Source organism: Mytilus galloprovincialis, chromosome 6 (assembly GCF_965363235.1).
Source record: "Mytilus galloprovincialis chromosome 6, xbMytGall1.hap1.1, whole genome shotgun sequence".
Taxonomy (NCBI): Eukaryota; Metazoa; Mollusca; class Bivalvia; order Mytilida; family Mytilidae; genus Mytilus; species Mytilus galloprovincialis.
Window position 1 is genome coordinate 90,050,659 of NC_134843.1, and position 15,451 is coordinate 90,066,109.

At 34.4% G+C, this 15,451-nt stretch overlaps 1 long non-coding RNA gene across 1 annotated transcript; it reads right to left on the reverse strand.

Moving 5' to 3' along the window:
• Nucleotides 1-397: 397 nt before the first annotated feature.
• LOC143080661 (uncharacterized) lies at nucleotides 398-15,181 on the reverse strand. Its single transcript, XR_012979763.1, has 3 exons — nucleotides 15,023-15,181; nucleotides 14,293-14,625; nucleotides 398-1,027 (listed from the first exon to the last, which is right to left on the reverse strand). It is a non-coding gene; the product is annotated as an uncharacterized LOC143080661 (long non-coding RNA).
• Nucleotides 15,182-15,451: the final 270 nt, after the last annotated feature.

Below are 15,451 nucleotides of genomic sequence, written 5' to 3' on the forward strand. Positions count from 1 at the left end.
CCCGCCGCAATTTTGCGCCTGTCCCAAGTCAGGAGCCTCTGGCCTTTGTTAGTCTTGTATGATTTTAAATTTTGGTTTCTTGTGTATAATTCGGAGTTTAGTATGACGTCCATTATCACTGTACTATTATGCATATTTTAGGGGCCAGCTGAAGGACACCTACGGGTGCGGGAATTCTCGCTACATTGAAGACCCATTGGTTGCCTTCGGCTGTTGTTTGCTCTATGGTCGGGTGGTTGTCGCTTTGACATATTCACCATTTCCTTTCTCAATTTTAATATATATATATTGTTCATGGTTTTCCGTATTACACGTGACCCACACGTGTTGTAATACCTGGGAACAGCCTCAACTTGATGTAAAACAATGACATGCTTCCTTAGACAACTCAATAATATATTTTCCTATCTTTATTGTCGTAAAGCATAAGTACAGATTTTGACAAACAAAATACAAATTACATAAAACATAAGATATAAAATACATTTTACAGCAGTTAGCTAATTCAAATTATCCTTCATATATCTATTAATAGTATATTTCACCCATATCTTGAGTTTTCCCTATCTCTTCGATAGCCCGAGTTTCTATACGAATTCTTTCTCGCTCCTCCACCGCCATCAGATTTTTTATGACTGCGATAGGTTCTTGGGTCTATCATGGATTCTTTGGTCTGAAATCGTTTCTTAATATTAGGTGCAGGTGAGTCCATGATCTTTTGAATAATCCTTTGATAATCTGGTTCCTGAACGTCTGGATATCGACGTTTGAGATAGGACTTTAAGTTTTTGAGATTCACCGGATGGTCCCTAGAATAGTTAGATGATCTATTATGCGTTCTTCGATCTGTTAAATTCCAATGAATTTTGAAAGGCTTCTTAATAACAGGTGCAGGTGAATCTAAGATCTCTTTGATAATCTTCTTTAGATCGGAGTCTGGCAATTCTGATGGTGTATATTGTTTACGTCCGTATCCACGACCATATCCATATCTCCTCGACCTTTTTACTCTTCGCTTTATCAAATCCTGCAACATAAAGTTGAATCTAACTGATATATTTTCAATTGAAGCGCATAAATAAGACCTACCATACTGAAAGAATGTTTTATGTTAATTGTCTTTTAAGTCACAGATCAATCATAATTTGTTAAGAGCATATTTTATATGAATTACCAAATAAACCTAGGTTCACACTGTCGATCAGATCAACTCGATGATCCCGATTGTCCAAATTTCCACGACCAACCTCAACCAAATTCTTGATCGGGCCTGTTTACAACTTCTACCCGACCGCCATCCGACTGTACACGACCTTAAATCAACCAATTACGACTCCTTAATGACTCCATCCCGACAACAAAATCAATTCACGATCTTTACATGATCTTTACTCGACTAGCTAGACCAAATCAACTATTCTCGATTTCACCCTGATCTTGACCAGACCAGATTGACTTGATAGTATATGGGTTGTAGGGATAATCGGGAATTGGTCGGGTATGCACATTTTTAGTATAAAACGTCCGATTTTTTTAATTCCTAACCGCTTCGGAGTGGGCATTTTAAGTGTTACCCTCGTCCGTCCATGCGCACGTACGTTGATTTAATGTTAAAGTTAGAAAGAAATGCATCGTTTGAACTAACAAACGACGAACGACAAACTGTAGACGCATTTGCAGCGTGTATAGTTTGTCAAAGTTTATTCAAACTTGCAAAAGTATGTTAGAAACAAATGATCAGAACTTGTGCTCGCTGAACATTTTGTATCGTTACTGTTAGAAAGAATTTCGCGCTAAATGAAAAAAAAAAAATATTTGTCTTTCGTCTCATTTTTGTGTGAAATTACATCAAAAAGTTCGAATGAAAAAAAAAATGACTGTTAGATGACCTATAGTTGTTATTGATAATTTCTGTGTCATTTGGTGTTCTGAGGAGAGCTGTCGCGACCACATTCGACCACTCTTCGATCTTTACTCGGCCATACACAAGACACATGACTACTACACGATTCTCTGAAAGTGTGTGCAGATCTGATTAACTCTTATAACTCTGCTTCCGCAAAAATATATTGCCAACATTATTTTTAACTGTACGAAAATTCCTCCATGTACAGTACGTGTCTTTACTTTTGCAAGGAGAGGTAACATTTTAAAAGATAGGCAAAAGACACCAAAGGAACGATCGATCTCAAAGGTCGAAAACAAACCGAAACAGCCATAGTGAAAAACTGTAACCGACGAGAAGACAAACAGCAGTCCACAAAACATAGAAAACTAGAAAATTAGCAACAGGTAACCCAACAAAACCTGGGATGGCTTCAGATGTTCCGGAAGAGAAGAAAATCTTGCAACTGTGGCACCGGCGGATTTTTCAAATTTTCAAGTAATTGTGCATTACTATTCATTGTTGGCCTGCTGATGACTAAATTATCTTTCAAAGTTGGTTTATAAGATCATCAAGATTATATTCTACCTGTTTTATGGGCTATTTTCTGTTTTGTCTGTCCGTATTTTCCGTTTGTCCACAAATGTTTGTAGCATAAAAAAAAGAAGATGTGGTACAATTGCCAATGATAGAGCTTTTCACAGAACACCAAATGACACAGAAATTGTCAATAACAACTATATATAGGTCCCCTTACAGTCAGTTATGTTTTCATTCGAAGTTTTTGGCAAAATTTCACACAAAAATGAGACGAAAGACAAATATTTTTTATTTGGTGCGAATGTCTTTCTAACAGTAACGATGCAAATAAATTGTTCAGCGAGCACACGTTGTGATCATTTGTTTCTAACATTCTTTTGCAAGTTTACATAAACTTTGACAAACTATACACGCTGAAAATGCGTCTACAGTTTGTCGTTCGTCGTTTGTTAGTTCAAACGATGCATTTCTGTCTAACTTTAACATTAAATCAATTATCTAAACGTGTACTTGCTTGTCATAACTCAAAACATTTTCTAAAATTATTCAAAATACCAATCCCCTCTAACCAAACGATGCATTTATTTCTACTTCTGTAACGTTTAACTACCTATAACAAACGGCACACAACGTTTACCAAACTTTGGTTAGAAAGAAGTGCACTCTTGATCTCTTGATAGATATATGTAAAGTTGTAAACTGTTTCAGATAAGGGATCACTCCAGGGATTGAAATTCTACTTTGGGTCAAATTTTGGGGAAATATGTGACATTTTTGCCCTCTTTTTGCAATATTTTTTGGCAAATACATAGAGGTTGTTCCAATACAGCAAAAAGAAAATAACTATCTTTAACCATTCAACTACTGGATATCAAATCTAAGAAAAATACTGATTACATACATGTGCATATATATTTGACAAACAGTATACGCTTTATTTGTAAGAAAGCAAGGAAATGGGGATTGCTATCTAACATAAGTACTAATCTAGTGTCAAATCTCATTTTGTGGTGTCATTTCCAAAAAAGAGTAATACAACTACCATTACATATCAGTGTCCACTATGAGGAAAGGTTTTTATAAGCATTGGGTTACTCTTTGTTGAATTAGTGCAAGTCTCTCATACTGTCAACACGTGCAGTGGTCGTTGTGTTAGCCACTGTCTCACCTAGATTTCGCGGCGCCCGTTGCTGTCTAAACCTTCTTGTTCGTATTCTTTGCACTCTACAAGCTCCGTCACAGCTATTTACCTGTCTCTCTGAGCTCTGACCAAATTGCCTCATCTTTGCTAGCCAAGGGTTACGATCCAATCCCCTCTGGAGAAGAGAGAAGTGTATCGTAACCCGGATAGCGAAGATGCACCTTGCCTACAAATCCAATTGCTTTATTTCTATGTAGATATTTTAAATGTATGATTTTACTCGGACCTTCTACTGAAAATAACCAAAAAAACTGAGAATGTGTCCATAAGACACTGATAATGCCCCAGCTATATATAATATTATAAAGGGTCATATTTGGACGTACATGTACATGCGTACGGATGGGCAAGGGTAACACTTGATTCCCATTCCAAAGCGGCAGGGAATACAAAATTCAGACGTTTTTATTCCAAAATGTGCATACCGACCAATTCCCGATTATCCCTGCGACTCATGTACGATCAGGTCGATCTGGTCCGATCAAGATCAGGCTGAGATCGTGAATAGTTGAGTTGGTTTAGCCAGTCGAGTAAAGATGTTGTAAAGATCGTGAATTGGTCGGAATTATGGAATAAGTATTTATTTTGTTGTCGGGATGGAATCGTGATGGAGTCATTAAAGAGTCGTGAATGATCGAATTAAGGTCGTGTACAGTCGGATTGCGGTCTGGTAGAAGTCGTAAACATGCCTGATCAAGAATTTGGTTGCGCTTGGTCGTGGAAATTTGGACTATCGGGATCATCAAGTTGATCTGATCGGCAGTGTGAACCTAGGTTAAGGCACAGAACGTTCATATTTCGTAAAATGTTTCATCTGAATTGTTTGAGTTACTACCTAATTGATTAGGCCTTAATTGTACGAAAGTTTCCCACTTGTTGCTTCGGTTGTTTTAGCAGGTGGTTTTAGGCAAGAGAGCTTGTTCCAAGGAAATTTTATTATGTACTATAGACTTTCTTCTTTTTCTTTTTTGTTTCTAATCAATTTTTCTTATAACCCAGTCTGGTTCAGGTGCTTACATGCATGCTGCCATTTTTTCTCCTCAATGTAGTTTATTGATACCATATTTGATGAAATTATTATAATACAGCACCGCTCGCCAAACACTATAAGTCGTCAATTTATACCAATAAACCAACGTTATTTGATTCTTTACTAAAACTACTTTCCAAAGCATATTCCTATTGCTTACGCTATAATACTGTTTTCCAGTTGTCCTATAGCTTGATTTTCTATAAGGTTTTCCTCTCGTTCCTGGGTAACGATTGGTTTATGGGTCTATCAAGGAGATACGGGTGTGAAATCGTTTCCTTAATATAGGAAGTGCATAGTGTTTACGCGCATATCTAAATCTCCCCGACCTTTTGACTCTTTCTTTTATCAAATCCTTCAACATAAATTTGAAGCTCGTTAATACATTTTCTATTGACGTGGATACTTTACAGTTTTTGTAGTTATGGGCATGTTTGTGTTATTGTTCCTCAATGTTATCAAAATACATCGCTTTCCTGGAAACCCCCCCCCCCCCAAAAAAAAACAAAAAAAAAACAAAAAACAAAAACAACACAATTACATACTTCCATTTATTCAAAAAGTTATTCAAAGCTGAGGCGTTTTGGTCTACCAAATTGCACATTTTACATGTTTTTGTCATCGAACGACACCGATAACCTGTATGAGACTTATACCCATAGCTTTACTTTCCACATAACTTAGGTCGTGTTAACCATGTCCTTATACATTTCTGGGTTAAATTCTCAAAGTTGTGTAAATCTATCAAAATTACGTTTCTTGTCATTTTTAGGCGTAAACAATTATATATAACATGTTTAGGGGTAATTTAAAGCTAAAGTATGTACACAAACGGCTTTGAAAATTTACATTTAAGTACGTTTACATTGAAAATGGCCTTGGTGTAAAATTAATTCAGGGGAAATTGGCACTCCTTCTTTTAAAATATCCAGAAATCTTTCCCACATTAGGATTTTTTTATTTTTTTTACACCATTTAATCCATTAACTGTTATAAGAATCCAAGCATGTTTCCATATTCTCTCAAATGAGATCTAAAACCATGATATATCTTACAAGTGAAACATTCGAGAAAGTATTGTCTTCCTTGGTGAAAGAGGTGTTGTCGTATCACGTCAATAGAACTAGTGATATGCAAATGTGATTCCTGAATACGAAGAGTTCCAAAAGCCTAAACTGAATTTTTAACTTTATTGATCGCCTTTAGATCTGGTATTTTTGCACTACTTTATATATCTATAATACTAAAATTACGAGGTCCAATTTGTCAGCCGTCATCACGTAAAAACGACGAATCAAAGAATTCAACTTTATATAATAGCTAATATAGTACAAAGGTGTAGATTAAAAATTACACCACTCCAGGCCCTTTTGTTTTCCACGTAATTAATATTGCCAATAATTAAGAAGTTCCGGGTCGAGTCCGATACCGGTACCAATAGTATATTCACCTGTACTGATTACTAATCTGTACGTTCCGCATCTGACTGGCGCACCACCAAACGGTGTATTCAGGATTAATATGCGATATAGTACTACACGGGTCATAATCACAGGGTTGACACTACTTAATTGTCAAATTGTTACCTATTGTAGTATTTTAATCAGTTAAACTTTCCAAGATAACAATACAAATACTAAAAATCTGGACTAAAGTAAGGCGTATAGGTACAGTTTTCAATTTGTTAGCGGGCATGACGTAAAACAGCGAATCAAAGAATTCAATATTTATAACTAATATACAATGCTGTTGATTAAAAAATACTCCATTCCAGGACCTTTTGTTTTCCAAATAAGTTCCAGTTCGACGGGTTCAAACAGAAAGATTTGAAAGCAGAGAAAACTGTGTATCTTATAATCAGCATGTCTTGACTTTATCAGATGACAATACTTATACTAAAATAAGGCTTGCGCATAGTTATATACTTTAATTCAGTCACGGACCCGCCATATACGGGTGTGTTCTAGTAACTATAAAAAATCTTTACTTTATGTTGGGAGAAGCTTGGTGCAGACAGTAAAAATATTAAAAGCTTTTTTAAAAAGAGCCGATATTGCAATTACAAAAGAGAATGGAACGAAAACAGTCACACGATGCATCTGAAAACACCCGTTTTTCTGTTATAAGTTCTTCCATCTTTTAACATTGTCGGTATATCTTATGCACTTCAGAATGTAAAAATAAGGAGATGTGTTATACAGCTATCCACCAAGTTTTTTTTTATTCTGTTGACCTTTTAGCTCTGAGTCCTACTGATGACGATAAAACAAGATATGTTCATTTAAATCATCAAAATCTTTTTAACTTGCTTAAATTTCTCACAGCTTGAGTGTAAATTTCTATTTAAACGCATTTGTATGCCTATAAGAATACTTTGTCAAATGCCCTTCTCGTATATTACCTAAATTGAAAACATTTCTGACGGATGTGGTTATATATTCCGGTAATTTTGTATGCTACATGACCTTTTGTCATGTTTTAAGGTTATTATTATTGCGCATCAAGTAAGGATGTAACCATGTTTGAATGTTTTCAAAATGCCTCATCGACTCTTCCCGGTTAAAAATCACAGGGGAAGGGTCAACCGATTTACATAAGTTTTAAATTAAAGAACGTGGAATGAGTGATTAGGCCAGTAAAAACTCGCATATATTATTTGACTTAGGCTGTTCTCTACATAGAAAATGGCTTGAAAGACGTCAATGGTACACGTTCAATGGTATATATGTATGCAATAATATCATAAGGATAGTGAAGGTCGTGTGTAGTTTTGTGGCGAGATAAAACAATACTTTTATAAGTTTTTTGTTTCAGTAATGCTATTTGCACGACGATACTCCTAGAAGATGTTCATCCTGTTAGGAAGATATTGTATAATGAAAAAAATCTAAGAACCATCGTTATTTCTCGTATATCTAACACGGTACAAAAAGGTGTAGTATGCATAATTATGATTGCAATGATTTTTTACATTATATCATACTTTTGTAAAAACAATTATTAAAAGTGTTTTGTATTGAACTTTTTCTTTCGAATCTTTGTTTGATTTTTAAAATGACCAGAAAGAAGTCACATGTAAATTAAAAGATTTTGTTTAAATAACACAGATTTCATTTGATTCACCATCACAACAACGTTATAAACAGGAACAAATACACTTTCAAAAAACAATACCCAAACGGCATGTTCAATCTATTCACATTGCTTGTCATTCCAGAAGACACCGGATAATTACATGTAACCAGAAAAATGTCTACAATAAGCAAATCAGTACACGGCATCAGTACCCGCCCTTTTCCTGATCCCCTCCAGCTTGTACGGAACCACATTCTTCGTATAGATGGCCGCCACTTCAGTGGCTTAAACAACGCGATCAGTCATAAAATACAATCTATCACAACAAAAGAAGACCTGGGTTGGTGTTCTCGAAGCTATCTTTGGACTAGGACGTGTCCTAAGACCATCTTATGACAAGTCTTTGTCCTTAGTCGTGTTCTCGAAGATCTCTTAACTTAGGATATATTACATTTTCGTCCTAATATTAGGACACCTAATTAGGTGTCTTAAGATCATCATATCTTCATCCTAACTTTGTGGATGCTTTTTTTTTTTTATTTTTTTTTAACGTGAAGATGAACATGAAATGAAACGCACCATCGATTATTAATTCGTATAAAGAAATTGTGCATGATTCGTGTTTTTGACACTACGAATTCAATATTCTCATTTCACAACAATTTGTTTTCCAGTTAAAATCACAATCCTTTTTGATATCATTTTATAATTACATTTGAAATCATGCATGTAATTATGAAATTTCGTAAACTATTTTATTAATTGGTTTCGTCTTTAATAAATGTTAGATATCAAACAACTACTTTAACTATTTCACACATAGGATATGTATAGGACGTCCTTAGATATCAAACAACTACTTTTACTATTTCACACATAGGATATGTATAGGACGTCCTAACACAAGATGCGTCTAAGATAGCTTCGAGACACAACTTAAGAGTGTCCTAAACTGATCATAAGTCCATCCTAAAATTGGTCTTATCTATGACTTGGAACGAATCTTATGATACTTTCGAGAACACCACCCCTGCTCTGTAAATAAGAAAAAATGGACCGAACTATCGATTAATTTGAAAGTGAAAATATTGAGAACTTGAATATTCGAATAAAAAAAAAAATAAATTGGTATTGGAAACCTTACTTCCTACTAAATTAACTGAAATTAAAAATACATGCGATTTTCATAATATAAAGATGTGTTATGTGAAGAGCAAAATTATATGTGCACAGCTTTTGACGCTGATGTGTCCCGTAGTACAGAGAGAACTTCCGGTACGTTGTTGAGGAAGCAGCACGCAAAATTTGCTCTTGAACAAAATCGCTACAAGATTGACTATAATCAGCCGAACAACTAAAATATACGATTTAAAACGGTAAGAAGATTTCGTTTGATATTAACTCTGATCTTATGTGATTTATTTGGCCATATTCTCTTAAAACCGTTTTCTACAAAAAAACTTAGGCAAAACAAGAAGGCATTTGTATCTATAGTCATAACGTCACTATACGTCGGAACAATTGAAAACAATCGGATAACCAAAGCAACGTCAAAATGGCCGCAAATATCCAACGAACCGACGATGAATTATCGGGAAACCTCTTATATGACAAAGATGCTAGAGTTATCCTTATGGAAATCCTGAAGTCGCTACGAGTTCTAACGGATAGGATCGAGAAAATACAGAAAGAAGTACAGAAAATCGATGGTATAAAGGAAGGCCTGTCAAATTTGTCTACAAGAGTACAGACAAATGAGGAAACAATTGTCGAAATTCAAGACCGAAATAGGAAAGTTGAAGAAAGTGTTGAAAAAATGGGTCAGATCGTTCATACTATAGTTGACAAATATTCAGCAAATGCTGAAGAGATATCTCAGATAAATCTCAGGATGGAGACGATAGGAGAGGATAATGGAACATTCTCAAAGCCATTAAGGAATTAAAAGCCGATATGTTAGATCTAAAATGCAGAAGCATCAGCGATAACCTAGTATTCTCCGGGTTAGCGTTTCAGCGGGAAGAATCGTGCCAATTGAAAATTCAGAACTTTTTATTAAACGAACTGGACATACCGTATAAAGTAAATCTCGGTGGCGTTCATCGATTTGGAAAACCCGGACTGAACGGAGCCCGTCCTATTGTAGCCAAATTTATCCACAGAGATGAGCTGGAAGATATACTTAAAAATACATTCAAGCTGAAAGGGAAACAATTAAGGATAAGCGAACAATTTCCCGATTGAAATTGAAAGTAAACGGAAAGAACTCTACCCTGTAATGAAGAAGGCTAAGAAGGAGGGTAAAAAAGTTAAACTGGTAAGAGATAAATTATACATCAATGGGAAACCGCATGTATCACTCGACACAACACCAAACGGCACAGAATATAGGGATGTTCTACTACGTCAAACCCAACAAAATTCGTATAGAAACAAAACTGTAAATGAACGCCCTTTTAAAAGGTCCCGACAGGAATCTGGAAACAATGACGCCATTAATGAGGAAACCATAACCACGCCGATATAGGACGGGTCGAGAGAGTCCTCAGAAAACCAGAATGATCAGTTAAATTATTTAAATCTTACTTGTATTAATTGTTGTGGAATTAAATCAAAACTCAAATATCCTGAATTTACGGAACTGCTGTATAAAACGGATATTGCTGGCATTGTAGAAACAAAACTAGACGATATTGATGATATACAATTACAGGGATATGAATTGATTTATAAAAACAGAAATAAAATTGGCAAAATAAGGTCGGGGGTTTAGCTGTAGCGTACAAAAATCATCTCAAAGATAATATTGAATATATCAAAACTGAAATTAAATTTGTTTTGTGGTGTAAAATATCGAAAGTAATAAATAGATCAGATGACATTCTTTTGGGAATTATTTACATCCCGCCTGAATATACTTCATATTCATCCATTGATGCAATAAACGAAATTGAGATGGAATTATTTGAACTATCACATAAGTTTTCAAAATGTTTACTCGTTGGTGATTTTAACGCAAGAACCGGGTCCGAGGATGATTTTACATTTGTTCCCGGTAGTGAATCTCATGTCGTAGATATCGAAAATATACAAGTAAATACTGTTTGCAATTTATACCAGTTTGACTTCTCTCGCAAAAGGAACAGTAGAGATAAAAACAAGAATAGGTTTGGAAATCAACTACTAAATTTTTGCAAGGGAAATAACTTCTTCATCATGAATGGGAGAACTCTAGGTGACATAGATGGAAAGTTCACATGCCGTAATTCAAGCATTGTTGATTATTGCCTATGCAGTGCAGAACTTATTCAAAAATTTAACGATTTTAAAGTACTTGATTTTTCAAGTCTCTATTCAGATGTTCATTCCCCAATCGAGATATCGCTGAAACAAACAGATCAAGAAGTCAGCACCAAATGTAGCGATGATACTAGAACAAATGAACAAAAAATAAACAATTGGACTAATGAAAAATCACACAAATTCTTAGAATGCTTGAACCTTACAGAAATAGAAAATATTAATTCTGAAATTGATGGCACAACAGTAGTGACGCAAGAAACAGTAGATATGATAATCAGTAAAATAGGCAAAGTGTTAATAAATTCAGCGGAAACACTTTTGGGTTTAAAGTCAGTACAGGAAAGAAGTCAGAACATAGAAAAAATAAACCATGGTTTGACCATGACTGCAAAGCCGCTAGGTCAGAATTCCGTAAGATGAAACGAAATAAAAATAAGTCACCGTTCCACAGAGCACTTGTGTCAGATGCCGAGAAGAGATATAAAAATACAATGAACAAAGCTCATAAGAAATACAGAAGCGATTTCCGAAAGAAAATGGATGATCTAAAGCAAAAGGATGCTAAGGAATTTTGGCGACTTCTTAATGAAAACAAAAGTACAGCTCAGCCTAAGATTGATTTCGACAAATTGGTCTCATATTTCAAAGAGTTAAACAGTGATCTGAGAGATGATACAGAAAAACAACTAATTGAAAGTAATATTTCCCACGAAGAAATAAACGATGAGTTAAATAGCAAAATTACAAAACATGAAATTCTTAAAGCGTTGAAAAATCTGAAAAATAACAAAGCATGCGCCGAAGACAAACTGATTAATGAATATTTAAAAACATCCGCTCATGTTCTTATAGACATATATGTGAAAATTTTCAACCTTGTTTTCGACTCCGGAAAAATCCCAAAACAATGGGTCCAAGGAATGATAAAACCTGTCTACAAGAACAAAGGTGACAAACGCAACCCCAAAAATTACAGACCAATAACTATTGTGAGCTGTTTCGGAAAAGTCTTTACAGCGGTATTAAATGAACGCCTTAAAAAATTCTCAGAACAAATATCTCTTCTTAAAGAAAATCAAAATGGTTTCCGAGAAAAATACTCAACAATTGATTGCGCGTTTCTTCTGAACTCTCTAATTGAAGTTTTACAACACTCAAAAAAGAAACTATTTAGCGCATTTGTAGACTTTGAAAAGGCCTTCGATACGGTTAATCGTAATTTCTTATGGTTTAAAATGTTGAACAACAATATAAAGGGGAAATGTTTAATACCATTTTTAGCATGTACCAGAATATTAAATCCAGCTTGAGCTATAATGGTCAAATTTGTGAACCTTTCGCTTGTGAAATCGGTGTCAGACAAGGAGAAAATCTGTCACCGTTTTTATTTTCTTTATACTTGAATGACCTAGAAGACTATCTCATCTCGGAAAATGTTTTAGGTATGAACACAATAAGTAAAGATATAGAAGAAAAACTTGGAACTTTAATGAAATCATTCATAATTCTCTACGCAGATGACACTGTAATCATGGCAGAATCACCTGACCAACTGCAACATGCACTTAACAAATTTAAAAAGTATTGCGAAACCTGGAAGATGCGAGTAAATGTTGCTAAAACTAAAATTTTAATTTTTTCAAAAGGAAGAACTACAAACCCTCCACTTTTCCGATTCAACAATCATCATATTGAAACTGTAAAACACTTTAACTACTTAGGAATTATTTTCAGCAAAACAGGCAGCTTTAAACATTGCAAACAACATATAAAGGACAAAGCAACAAGTACAATGTACGAAGTTTTAAGGAAGGGAAGAATTCACAATTTATCAATTAAATGCCATGTAGATTTGTTTGACTTACTGGTAAAACCTTTTCTGCTATATGGATGCGAAATATGTGGTTACGAAAACTTAGATTTACTAGAAAGAGTTCAAACTAAATTTTTTAAGCTACTTTTACATCTTAAGCCATCTACTCAAAACGACTTCATTTATGGAGAACTGGGTCTGTATCCCCTAGAAATAGATATAAAAACTAGAATTATATCTTATTGGACAATGTTAATTACCGGTAAAGAAAGTAAGCTCGCTGCTGTAATGTTTAGATACCTTTTCAAGTTAGCACAAGAAACAACATTTCGATCGCGATCGTTAGACAAGATGAAAAGTATTCTAGACAATTGTGGATTCTCTTACTTATGGTCATTCCAAAACACATCACCTAACATTAAATCGATAATTAAACAAAGACTAGAAGATCAGTTTACACAGTCGTGGTCAGGAAAGGTAAACGATTCGCCGAAAGCCCTGAATTATCGCCTATACAAGATATCACACAATTTCGAACACTACCTTAACGTACTTGATGATAAAGATGTAATAACAATGTATCGGTTTAGGACAATGAACCATAAACTGCCGATTGAAAATGGTAGATGGCAAAACATTCCCCGAGAACAGAGAAAGTGTCCGTTGTGCAGAGTTGCTATAGGTGACGAATACCACTATGTAATGGAATGCAGCAGTCTCTTGACAGATAGGACACTACTTATTGACAAGAAATACCTAACGAACTGTAATGTTTTAAAATTTAATGCTATTATGAACCAAAAACAGAAATCTAAACTTCGAAAATTGTGCCAATTTATTAGAATTATAAATGATAAACTGGATTCTCTCTGATGTTAACCTGTCGGCTATACTGATCACACCGTTGTTAAAAACTCATATGTAATGCTTCCTCAACAAATGTACATATATATGCAATGTAATGTAAACTAATGTGTTTTTCTGTATACCTTTGTCCTTTTGTCCCGCTCCAGGTTAAAGTTTTTGGTCGAGGTAATTTTCTAAGAAGTTGAAGTCCAATCAACTTAAAACTTAGTAAACATGTTCCCTATGATATGATCTTTCTAATTTCAATGCCAAGTTAGAGATTTAATCCCATTTTCACGGTCCACTGAACACAGAAAAGGATAATGGGGATGGGGCATCCGTGTACTTGGGACACATTCTTATTTTTTTAAATTCCCCGCAACGGGTCGCGTGGGTTACAATTTAATACATCTTATTAAGTATAAGTAACTGTTGACCGACTCAAAAACATAAATTATGGTTTATATATATATATATACTGAAAGTCAAAAGTAAAAAATTAGCACATAAACCATTAAAAAGTAATGTTAGGAAGACATATTATATATGTCAACGATTAACAAAGTACAGTTAAGGTCAGTATATAGTATTTATCTTACCGATAGGCGAACAGGTGCTTTTGGAAGAAGATCAAACGTTTTCTTCTCGATGATCGGTGGTATGTCCAGAGTTAGGGGCCCACCATTCTTTAAATGCGTCATGCTGATATGGATTCGAAGCAAATCGATTGGGTTGAGTCGGAAATTAGGGTCATTTTTTAAGATAAGATGCGTCATACACTTCATCTGTTCTAGTGTCCCCATGGTTAAGGCATTGTCATTATTTTCGTACGAATAGCAATCTTTTAAAACAATATTAATAAACTCATCCCGAAGTTGTACAGCCGCCAACAAGGGCAAAAAGGTCAGAATACAGAATTTATCCAACAGCATCTAGGAAAAAAAAAAAACAAAAATACAAAATGGAGTTAATTGGTGTATAAAGACAAAAGTTGAGTATATTTTGTATAACAGCTAGTTTTATTTTCGTACATCTAAATGCTAACATTGAATAACTATTGCAGTTAGCGCAAAATATAAATAAGTACCATGTGAAAACCAAAGTATGTCTATTAAATGTTTTTTTCTTTTACTGATGAATATTTAAAAAACATGTTTTCATGACTTGTATAAAACGTAACAAATTGAAATCAACTACATTGTATATACCGTAGAGGTGAGGTAACATATATTCGAATTCGAATGAATATATGAAAGAAGCATAACTTAAATATTGAAGATCAAAAAAATATTTGAAATATAAAAAAAATGTATTAGGAAAACATATTACCTTTTTCGTTGAAGGTTACTTTCTTATCTCACAAGAATAAAAATTGTGTCTTGTTTATATTACTGATAGCTGCAGGATGTTGGGACTATCATGGGCTACTAGAATCATTAAATAACACCACATGATGCTTTTAGCAAATGATAAATAAATGTATTATGTCACATGTAAAGACAATTTACACCAGGTAAAATGTAATTACCGACAGTGATGTCCCTTAAAGCTCAAGAAAAGGTCAAGAATATGCATTTACATAACAATCTGGTTAAATATTATGTTGTTTATTTCCTTGTCAAAGATGCATAGTTAAACCTAAATCCGTAAAAGTACATATATCCTTACTTTATGACATATTATGATTACTTTAATTGACTAACTAATATACACGGCTTACTTGCACCCAAATGTCTTAATAAATGCGAACATTAATCA